Consider the following 11,359-nt stretch of genomic DNA (forward strand, 5'->3'; position numbering starts at 1 on the left):
CACAAATGAGAAAAATCTTTCAGATTTATAGTTCGGAACTGCATCAATGCAAGGGTTAGAAAACAGTTTTCAAACCTGTGTTCGAAAATCATATACCAAGATCACCCGAATAGCCAAGACCATGGTCTTAGTATAACGAAACAATAATTTTCAATTTAACAATAAACTTCATCGTAATAACTAAATATTTATCAACCGATTTTAATCTTGAAACTACCATAATTTGGAAAGTCACCATTAAGTTTATTGTTATTTCAAAATCTTTCATAGTTGACATTTCTATCAAAAGCATGGTTGCACAGTTTTTTTCTTGTGATTTTTATTGTTACAATGTATTTCAAGGTAAAATGAAAATCCAAACCATACGAAAATTGATTAATTTCTGCACTTTTGCATATTAAAAGATTTCCGTGTAGAGAAAATTTTTCGCGCTCAAACTTTTACGAATAATTGTTTATTCGTGATTTTCGCGGCTGAAATCAGTTTATCTGGAAAAGTTCCGAAATCTACCTTGCGGGATTCGGATAGGCAGAGGATGCCTTCAACTGCAGTGATGATGGTAAGTACTTTTATTATTATGTTCATCGACTACAAATGATGATAAAAATTTCATTCATTCCAGAACCTGCGACGGCAAACTTCCCCAGCTCCAGCTTTAGGTGAGGCCCGCATACAATTTGGCTGACGTGGGCAGGTCAAGCATCCGACGCAAACCCGTATCGCACGGATTGGTGGTCTGGTGGACTTGTGAGCAGGAATCTAGCCATATCCCAGGTTCTGGAGAAGAAGAGCCGCCGGTGTTGAAGATTGAAGTTAGTTCTTTACAGTAGGTAAAAAGTGACTAGACTATTTTTTATCAAAACTAAAAACATGAATAAAAAATGATGCAAAGAAACGGAATAGTTTTTTTTTTTAATTTTAATTGGAAATATAAATTGAATAGAAAAAACAACTAAAAACAATAATTCATACCATGAAATTTCACGGTCCAGAAATTATTATAAATTATGAACTAACCTTGATGTTCACCATCGGCAGAACGATATAAATTCAACATAAAACAATGAATTTCACAGTTTCCTTAAGAAAAATTGGAAGCTGTAATGATCATTAACTTCAACGTTTTGTGTTTCAAAACGTATGGAAAAAAGTAGTTTTTTTCATTGTTAAGTTGCTTAACGACCCCCTTTTTTCATGGTAAATTTTGCCAAAACTATGAACTTCACTGTCGAAAACTATGAATTTGACAGTATATTCATGGTTCCATATACCATGATTCGCATAGTTTCGACCATTACATTCATGGTAGCGTGAAAATGAAATTCATGATCTTTTCACGATGTTTTTCTATTCGGGCAGCATTACACGAAATGTAACTTTTAATGGCACCTGTTAAATATCATTGAGTTACTTCAGCTGCTGTGAATATTTTTCTTGCAGTATACAGCTATTACAACTAAATACAGAAACTGATCAGAGACAATTGACACAATTTTCAAATCCCATCTGATTGTTAAACCCGGGTTGGACAAAGATCGTTGCATTTTATGAAACATATCCACTTTAAAGTTGGCGTGACCTTATTTTTTACATGTAGCGGTAGCGGATATGTATTTTGTTCGTTGTACTGGAAATTGAATTTCGTGTAATGTTTCGAAGTCGCATTCATTTGTACAAACAAACCAAAAAGCGGATTGCATGTAGCAAAATCACAGGATTAACACTGATTTGAAAGATCGCACAAATATCGCAGTTCGCAATAATGAAGAGGGCAACTAGATTAGAGCGCCACGCATTATAAAACAGGTCGCCATAGTGCAATGTTAGTATCCGGAATCGAAATTTTGAATACAGATTTTAATACAGATTTTTGAGATTTTATACAGATTAAAAAGATTTTTTGCCTTGAAAATACAGATTTAAATGTGGCAACGCTGCCCGTCAGTCGACTCGGTTTCTTTCTCTGTTTGCCGTCAAGCTGAACAGACCGTTGCTGCGCTTCGATCTGAGTGTGGACCCCACCAGTGGTAATCCGACTCAGATATCGATTTGCAGTAGTTCAGTGGCAACCGTGGACCAGTGAGCGACGATGACGGTGAGCAGCGATGACGGTGAGCAGCGATGACGGCCACCACACCAGCGTAGACAGCCAGCGGCGGAGGCGTTCAGTGGCGGAGGACTCCAGTGGCAGTGGCAGGTATCCTACAGGTCATCGCAAGTGGCGTTGCATGGTCACATGTCGATGGTTGGATTTCGTCACATGGTCGGATTATGTTGCATGGTCGGATTATGTTGCATGGTCGGATTATGTCACATGGTCGATTATGTCACATTGTCCGATTATGTTGCATGGTTAGATTTCGTCACATGGTCGATTTATATTGCATGGCCGGATTGTGTCACATGGTCCGATTATGTTGCGTGATCGATTTATGTCACATGGTCGATAATGTTGCATAGTCGGATTATGTCACATGGTCCGATTATGTCACATGATCAATTATGCTGCATGGTTGGATTATGTTGCATGGTCGGATTATGTCACATTGTCCATTTATGTTGCATGGGCGATTATGTCACATGGTGCGATTACGTTGCATGATCGATTTATGTCACATGGTCGATAATGTTGCATGGTCAGATTATGTCACAGGGTCCATTTAAGTTGCATGGGCGATTATGTCACATAGTCCGATTATGTTGCATGATCGGATTATGTCTCATGGTCGGATTATGTCACCTGGTCCGATTATGTTGCATGATCGATTTATGTCACATGGTCGATAATGTTGCATGAGCGATTATGTCACATGATCCGATTATGTCGCATGGTTTAATTTTGTCACATGGTCCGATTATGTTGCATGGTCGATTATGTCACATGGTACGATTATGTTGCATGGTTAGAATTCGTCACATGGTCGGATTATGTAGCATGGTCGGATTATGTTACATGGTCAAATTATGTCACATGGTCCGATTATGTCACATGGTCAATTTATGTTGCATGGGAGATTATGTTGCATAGATAGATTTTGTTACATGGTCGGGTTATGTTGCATGGTTGGATTATGTTGCATGATTCGATTATGTTGCATGATTCGATTATGTTGCATGATTGATTTATGTCACGTGGTTGATAATGTTGCATGGTCAGATTTTGGCACAGGGTCTATTTATGTTGCATGGTCCGATTATGTTGCATGATCGGATTATGTCTCATGGTCGGATTATGTTGCATGATCGGATTATGTCACATGGTCCCATTATGTTGCATGATTCGATTATGTTGCATGATCGATTTATGTCACATGAGCGATAATGTTGCATGGTCGGATTATGGCACAGGGTCCATTTATGTTGCATGATCGATTGTCATATAGTTCGATGATGTTGCATGATCGGATTATGTCTCATGGTCGGATTATGTTGCATGATCGGATTATGTCACATGGTCCGATTATTTTGCATGATCGATTTATGTCTTATGGTCGATAATGTTGCATGGGCGATTATGTCACATGGTCTGATTCTGCTGTATAGTTTAATTTTGTCACATGGTCGGATTATGTCACATGGTCCGATTATGTTGCATGGTCGGATTATGTCACATGGTCGATTATGTCACATGGTCCCATTATGCTGTATGGTTGGATTTCGTCACATGGTCGGATTATGTTGCATGGTCGGATTATGTCACATGGTCTATTTCTGTTGCATGGGCAATTATGTCACATGGTCTGATTATGTTGCATGATCCGATTATGTTGCATGGTCGGATTATGTCACATGGTCCGATTTTGTTGAATGGTCGGATTATATCAAATGGTCCGATTTTGTCGCATGGTCGGATTATGTTGCATGATCAGATTCTGTCACATGGTCCGATTATGTTGCATGGTCCGATTATGTTGCATTGTCGGATTATGTTGCATGATTTGATTATGTCACATGGTCGATTTTGTTGCATGATCGAATTATGTCACATGGTCGATTATGTTCATGGTCGGATTATTTCACATGGTCGATAATGTTGCATGGTTGGATTATGTCACATGGTCCGATTTTGTTACATAATCGGGTTATGTCACATGGTCTGGTTATCTTGCATCTTGCATGTCACATGGTCCGATTATGTCACATGGTCGGATTATGTCACATATTTGTTGCATGGTCGATTATGTCACAGGATCGGATTATGTCACATGGTTCGATTATGTTGCATGATTCGATTATGTTGAATGGTTGGATTTTGTCACATGGTCGGATTATGTTGCATGATCGAGTTATGTAGCATGGTCGGATTTTGTCACATGGTCAAAATAAAAATATGTTGCATGGTCGAAAATGTTGCATGATCAGATAATGTCACATCTTCGATTTAACTGCATGATCGGATATTGTCACATGGTTGATTATATTGCATAATCAGATTGTGCCACATGGTCGATTATGTTGCATGGTCGGATTATCTCAGATGGTCGATTTTATTGCATAGTTGAATTAGGTCACCTGGTCGAATTATGTTACATGATCTGATTATGTTGCATGATCCGATTATGTCACATGTACTGCATGCTCAGATTATTTCTGGCGGTAGGGCGGTAGGCGGGTCACATGGTTAAATTCTGTTAAATGATTGAAAATTGTCACGTCATATTGCCATTTTGACACTCATATGTTGGTCATTTCAAAAATGCACTATAAGTTCTGTTATTCTATACATTGACAAAAAACAATTGCGTAATTCTACGTTTAGCGGTCGGAGCCAAATTACTACCTCCCCCACTTTTTTCTTCCATATGTAGAAGGATTACACAACTCCGAAATTATGTGTCTTTTTGCATATTTTTTATAAAAAGTAGTTCCCTCGTGTCACAAATGTAAAAGATCGATTAATCGGATATCGATCTTCAAGCTTTGGATCTTGGGGATCGATCTTTTCATGAAGATCGAACAATCCTAGTACCACGACATTTTCACACCATTTTCCTGATTCCCGCTTGTAGAACTTTTTCAAAAAATTAAACTTTAGTGAACGGAATATTTTTAGTTCATTTGTTATAGGGCTCTTGCTACACATACAGTTGCGTTCAAAAAAGAATGAAATCGCGTAAAGCTGCGCACCAACTTTAAACTTTGACAAGCTGCCATTTCTCTCTCGGTGGATATTTTTTCATGAAAATTTCACATAATCTAGTTCAACTATCCAACTAACACTCTGCGAAATTTGAAGTCTTTACAAAAACTGGAAACAAAGATACAGCTATTCCCGTAAAAAAAGGAAATTTGGAACTGCTTCACTTAATTTGCTGTATTTTCGACAATTTTCATTGAAAAATCTTGAAATTTGGTCCAAAGATGTAAAAATGTTTGTTCTAATACCAGGCCAAGTTTTGTCAAAATCATTGAACGTGATCAAAAATGGTGCCGGGTAGAAAATCAGGTTCATTATCGCCCAACATACGATTTCATTCTTTTTTGGACGGATGTTTGTATGGAAAACATCGTAATCCATGTATTCTTGGTTTTTTCTTTCACAAAATTAAAATTTATTACTAAGAAGGTTGTAAGTTGATAGAATCTTTATTCGTGCTTTATTTAGAAATAGAAATTGTTCCAACATAGCTGGTATTGAAGCACAAGAGCGGATAGAATACTCGCTTTAATTGTGTATCAAATTTGATTATCGGAATAATTAGCAGGTCATTTCTGAAACTCTGTTCTTCTTATCTTGAACTCTGTTGAAACATTTTCCCTTCCGAAACAAAGCACGAATGAAGTTTTTATCAATTATCAACATTCTTTGTGATAAATTTTGATTTTGTTAAAGCAAAAACCAAGAATACATAAAGGACGATGTTTTCCACACAAACATCCGCCCAAAAAAGAATGAAATCGTATGTTGGGCGAAAATGAACCTGATTTTCTACCCGGCATCATTTTTGATCACGTTTATCGATTTTGACGCATCTTGGCCTGGTACAAGATCAAACATTTCTACATCTTTAATTCAAATTTCAAGAATTTTCAATGAAAATTGTCAAAGATACAGAAAATTTAGTGAAGCAGTTCCAAATTTCTCTTTTTTACGGGAATAGCTGTATCTTTGTTTCCAGTTATTGTGAAGACTTCAAATTTTGTAGAGCGTTGGTTGGATAGTTGAACTAAATTGTGTGAAAATTTCATGAAAAAATATCAACCGAAAGAGAAATGGCAACTTGTCAAAGTTGGAATTTGGTGCGCAGCTTCACGCGATTTCATTCTTTTTTGAACGCAACTGTACATCCAAAGGTTTTTATATGCGGAAAAAGCCAATTTCAGTTAAAATGTTGTTTTAAGCTTAAATGAATGCGCATTTTCTCTAAAAAAGTACTAACAAGTATAGGTATTCCAAATGTGAACAATTATAAGAATTGGCCTTATTCCGAGAGTCACGTTACGTGATGTGCATAATTCACATCGTTGTGCCGACTCCAGAAACCACTCTAGGCTAGAAGTTTCAGCTCAAAAGTCCTGGGATCGATTTTTGGAGCTCATTCGAACTAACGTTTCTTCTCTGAAACATTTCCTGGAGTCAGGATGAAGAAGTGATATTTTGTGAGTCACGTCACTCGACTCGCAGAATAACCCCCAATGTTTGTTTGAGTTGCAGCGCGGAAACAAGCAGAACAAAATTCAAAAACTGATCATTATGTCTGAAAGGCACATTTAACGGTAATCGGTAATTTTTAAGTAATCGGGTCTTTTTTTTCGAATAGTGAATCCAGATGATGAAGCTAAGTGTTTTCGTTGTGGAATTTAAATAATTCTTCTACTTACTCAGGAAACGGTCATATCCTGTACAGAATGCTCGTTATTTCAAAGAACCTCACTCGAAATTAGACAACAAATTTGCAAACAAATAAACAAATGTACCGGCTTTTAAAAAATGTGCTAAAAACCTTTCGATAGTTTTCATAAAATACACTGGATTCTTTTTTAAACGATCTTATTTTACACGGTTTTATTTTGAACGATTTTTTAAACGATTTTCTCGAAATAAGACGATTTTCGAACATGTCAAAAACAGGTTCTAGACATTCCCGCTTTTCGCCAAACCACTCTTGGGTGGTAAATTGGTTCGGACGTTGCTTCTCGACAGAAACATGGGCCGGAATGGCCACTTACACGGAAAAAATTGCATGGGTTTTTCAAATACAGAGTCATGATAATTTTACTATATCCATCATTTAGTATTTTCGACCTTGATTTAGTATTTTATACCAAAAATCTGGGCGATACTACTACGACATTGTATTTTTACTATGCGATCTTTGACAGCTCATAGTAATTTCCTCGTGTCTAAATTACCATGAGCATGATATGTTGATATCTCACAATTCATGTTCTTGAAATAACTATGCTCATGGTAATGTTGAAACATCGTCATTTGTGTTGTCGAAAATACTATGCCCATTAAAATTCATAGTAATTTTACCTATGTGCTTGGTTTGAGTGTTTGTTTCAGCCGGTCAAGATTTTCGGAATCCGGAAAAAAATGTTTCGCGGGTACGTAAATGTGGTGATTGCTGTTCCAACCAACCAGGTGACCGGCGCACTGGGTGTGTCAAATAGAATCAGCAGTTTCGTCGGGTCGCAATCTCTCAGGTAAGTAATATTGTGGTTTTTTCGTCGATTGCGCATTACTCAGATCCGTTTTTTCCGATCTTTCTTTTGATTTTATTTTAAGTTGTTCCATCGATGCATCCCGAATTCCCCGGCCATGGGGACCTCCCTTCTAACCAGCACGGAAAATTGTCGGTATATTAACCTTGCCCCCTTTCTGGATCGTTGGCCTCAAGATGACTGCCAATACATCCAAATCGATTCCAGCGTAAGTAGAACATTTACCAAATTCGATCTGCTCATTAACTAATTTTTGTTTTTTTAATTTTTTTCAGAGACTATAACGACAGTTCTAAGCAGACCATTGTTTTGTGTTTTGAATATAGAGTAAAGTTTTGTGATACTTGTAATTTTAAAAATCAAAATGTAATTAATTTTAAAATAAATTATTTCTATAGATCTCGGAGAAATCACGAAGAGTTTTAGTTTTATCGTACTTCAATAAAGTTATACCATAGTGCATGGTAATTTGTTTGTCAAATCAAGCAATATGTACTCATTTATATCATAAAATATCATAGTTTTATCATGAAACATGTCAATTTTACTATGCACAATGAAAAACAAACCCATGATTTCATTGACAATTTTACTATGAACGTAGTCGAAATTACTATGCGCAGCCAAAATAAACACAAAGTAAAACTACTATGCGCATGGTAAAATCAAGAAGAAAACATTATTGACTCAAAAATATGGTTGCGTGTTGTTCATTTAAACCATGGAATTAGTAATTTTACTATGCTTTTTTTTGTGTGTAGAGACTCTGCGGAAGTTCCGGAACAATCGTGGCTTAAAACCCAAAACAGATCAATGAAAACCGAATCTTTGATCTTCCCGATTTAATTCAAATCACCTCAGAATGGTCTACCTGGTTGGAAATGATCGATTTACAGTCCAAGTTGGTTACTTAACTCGAAATGAGCGATGAATTTTGCCCGGTTGTTTTGAACTTTTTTTTTAAACGATTTCTTTTTTTTGCACGAACACAACAATCGTTTAAAAATAGAATCCAGTGTAACTCAAAAACTTAATTTCTTCCTTCGAATCGTACCTATTCATTTTGCGTGAACCTGCCACTTTTGTTTGCCAGCGGCTTACTAATACACTCAGGCAAATTCTTAGTATAACTTTCATAAGATGCGTCTTATGAACCGCTATTTAGAGTGTAAAATAGTTTTTCATACACGCAGGCAAATTCTTATTATAATTATCATAAGATTCGTCTTATGGACCGCTTTTTAGAGTATAAAATAGTTTTTCATAAGAGGCTTATGAAATTCTTCCACTTTTCATACGATGTTCTTATGAAAAATAGAAGAAACGGCATTGTGGAAAAATAATGAACACACAGCAGCAATAACCAATTGTAAATTTACTAAATGTGAACGTGATTTTAATATTCTAATTGGTAAGTTTTCGTTGAAGTTTAATTTTAATGAATGATGAGATTACTTCTCAATAGATAAACTCAATAGATACATTTTATTTTTAAATTTTCATTTCAGATTGGCTCACCGGCAAGAAGCGCGAAGTCAAAGGACCGAGGCGGCAATAAAACATTTTTGGAACTGAGTGTCGAAGGGCTGCTGATTGCGGCCATATTATTTCAAATAAATAAAGCAAAAAATATGATGATTTGAAAAATCTTGAATCTTGAATTATTTTTATTGTATGCGGAATTTTCTTTCCCCATAAGAATATCCTATGAAAAACAACAATCTCTCATTGAAACCGGTGTTCATCTTTTGCGTTCATTTCCATCATAAGACATTTTGTCTGTAAACGTTAAACGCGTCAAACTCATGTGATGATTTGATGATTTGTCACAACATGCTATGATTCCAATAGATAACAAAATTAGAATCAAATTGAAAAAAAAAATGTTCCTAATTATGTCATTGCATTTTTAAGCACATTGTTGATAAATAATTTGATTTTAAGGTTCTAACTAAGAAAATGGTGTCAAAATATCACAGTAGGGTAAGTGAGCCTAATTTTACTGTACTTTTTTTATAGATTTTTAGATGTTATATGACTAGGCCTAATCTTTAATTCTAATTCTAATTTTTTTTTCTGGTTTCTGGTTTGTGTAGAAATTTGGATTTATCATTTTCAGCTTTACTTTACGGAAAATGACATGATTTCAAAGTGCGTCACTTCACCTAATTTTGCCATAGAAACGTAGGTGTTCTTATCTTGAAAAAGTGTTTTTTTTTTAGAAAAACGTTAAATATTACGGTTAATCTGAACACACTGACATAATTAGTGTAATAAAACTGGCAGCTTTTTCTAACAGTAAATTATCACATTAAAACGAATTGTTTCTTTTCCTGCTCATGGCAGCGCCCACAACGGTTCCTCGGACAAATCCCAGTTGACCCTACTTAGTTAGGTTGCACTGTTACTCTATTAAATATTTAAATTTTTGAACCACATCCGATGACTCGCTATCACATGAGGGTATTGTAGTTCTGGTTTCAAATCCGTCTTTCCGGTCAATTAAAATTTTTACTCTGAATTAAATCACTCTCACGCTTCAAAGCGAATAAAAAAAACCAACCGAACTTCTTTTCACCAGCCCATATCCGGAAACCGTTTCGCTAATCTAGAATGCGATCACAAAAGTCGACTACACAAACGCCGATGATCATCAACACCGCACTGCATCTTCACAACAATAACAATTAGTCGACCCGCTCAAGAACGTTCCACTTGAACCCGAATGCACTTGGCCACCGCCGCAAGAATAATGTCGTGTCGTGACGTCTCCTGCTGGCGTAGCAGATTAACCAACCGCAAGTGATAAGTGATGCAACTCGTTATCACAGTCGCAGGCCTTTTCTTTCACCTAAAGACTCATTCATAAATTCTTGAAGAAGGTGCTCACGGCATCACTTTAATCAACCACCCACCATGCGCGCGGTACTCCTCGTGGGATTAAGAACTTTCAACTAGAAGCAACGGTTTCACATATATCCTCACTTCATCAAATGAACTGGCCAACAGTATCAAAACACCGAACCATCGACCGACCGCGAGCGATTCCAAACGGAAACTGATCGGAACTATTCCTGCCACGCCACGGGATGCTTCTACTCAGACTCAGACTGTACTGGAACGACACGGAGGCAGCGAGGATGATGACAAACTCCCTCCGTGTTCCCGCGTTCAGCTTCGGGCGTGCGGTTTGTTGTGGGTGGGTGAATAGAAGGACTGCGAGGAGAGTGTGTGTCTGAGTTTTGAATCTGGAGGAGAGGCAACATTCACGAAAGGTGCACGTACCTCTTACTAAGTCTATGCTGTGCGGCGCGCGGAATGGTTTCATTCATTCAAGACAACGTGCCGCGGTCCATTGAGTGCATTCCGTGATGATGGACGATCAGAGGGTAAGTATTGCAATCACAGAGAGATTATAATGAAACCGATAAAGCTATGCGTTTTATTAAAAGTAAAATTACGTTTTAATTTGGACGCGAGACATAATAAATAAAATGTGAAGACGTATACTTTCATCGTCTCCCATGATTATAGAATCCAAAAGCTATTTGAGTCTTATCTTGTGTCATAAAGTTCTTCGCCGCCTCCAAATGAATGGCCGTACGTACCAGCACCGCCTCTCACACAAATACACCTGGAGATTACCGTAAGAAACGCAAACACAGATCGACCACGTTTTGATAGACAGCCT

The 11,359-nt window shown here is 37.0% G+C and overlaps 1 protein-coding gene across 8 annotated transcripts in view; it reads right to left on the reverse strand.

Annotated features, from left to right (window-relative positions):
• The window catches only part of LOC129748707 (solute carrier organic anion transporter family member 4A1), a 116,587-nt gene extending 105,817 nt beyond the window's left edge, over window positions 1-10,770 (reverse strand). For 3 of the 8 annotated variants that reach the window (XM_055743394.1, XM_055743397.1, XM_055743395.1), the window contains exon 1: window positions 10,584-10,758. The gene's annotated coding sequence lies outside the window, so the exon portion shown is untranslated. Of the gene's footprint in view, window positions 1-10,465 lie in introns of all 8 variants that reach the window. The other 5 variants (XM_055743393.1, XM_055743391.1, XM_055743396.1 and 2 more) reach the window with 4 other exon arrangements.
• Between the last annotated feature and the right edge of the window lie 589 nt (window positions 10,771-11,359).

Source organism: Uranotaenia lowii, chromosome 2, assembly GCF_029784155.1.
Source record: "Uranotaenia lowii strain MFRU-FL chromosome 2, ASM2978415v1, whole genome shotgun sequence".
Taxonomy (NCBI): Eukaryota; Metazoa; Arthropoda; class Insecta; order Diptera; family Culicidae; genus Uranotaenia; species Uranotaenia lowii.